At 44.4% G+C, this 561-nt stretch overlaps 1 non-coding gene across 1 annotated transcript; it reads right to left on the bottom strand.

Moving 5' to 3' along the window:
* Positions 1-237: 237 nt before the first annotated feature.
* Positions 238-344, bottom strand: LOC133770657 (U6 spliceosomal RNA). The gene has a single exon (XR_009867365.1). It is a non-coding gene; the product is annotated as a U6 spliceosomal RNA (small nuclear RNA).
* Positions 345-561: the final 217 nt, after the last annotated feature.

The following is a 561-nucleotide window of genomic DNA, read 5'->3' as shown; positions in this document are numbered from 1 at the left end:
GATGGCAGGAGCCAGGTGCTTCTCCTGGTCTCCCATGGGGTGCAGGGCCCAAGCACTTGGGCCATCCTCCACTGCCTTCCCAGGCCACAGCAGAGAGCTGGACTGGAAGAGGGGCAACCGGGACAGAATCCGGTGCCCCGACTGGGACTAGAACGTGGTGTGCCAGCGCCACAAGGAGGAGGATTAGCCTAGTGAGCCATGGCGCCGGCCAAGAATCTATTCATTTCATCTAGTTTTCCAAAATTGTTGACATACAGCTATTTGTGTGTCATCCTTGTACAGGGACAATGCTAATCTTTTCTGTAGGATTTCAATTTTAGCATATGTTCTGCCAAAGCAAGCACTCATCTTGTTTCTTGTGCTTGATATTCAATAGGATTTGTGGTTCTATGGGCTTACAGTTTTCCTCAAATTTGGGAAAATTTCAGACATTTTTTCCTTACCTTCCCTTTTGGCAATTCCAATGACGCATAGAAGGAGAAATAAAAAATGAAATTAGGTAAGTTTATTTTGGTGCAAGAATGTTTTCAAATTTATGCAGTTTTTTTTCTTAATATGCAT

Source organism: Lepus europaeus, chromosome 11 (genome assembly GCF_033115175.1).
Source record: "Lepus europaeus isolate LE1 chromosome 11, mLepTim1.pri, whole genome shotgun sequence".
Taxonomy (NCBI): domain Eukaryota; kingdom Metazoa; phylum Chordata; class Mammalia; order Lagomorpha; family Leporidae; genus Lepus; species Lepus europaeus.
The sequence above is the reverse complement of the archived record's forward strand: the minus strand, read 5'-3'. Positions and strand labels throughout refer to the sequence as shown.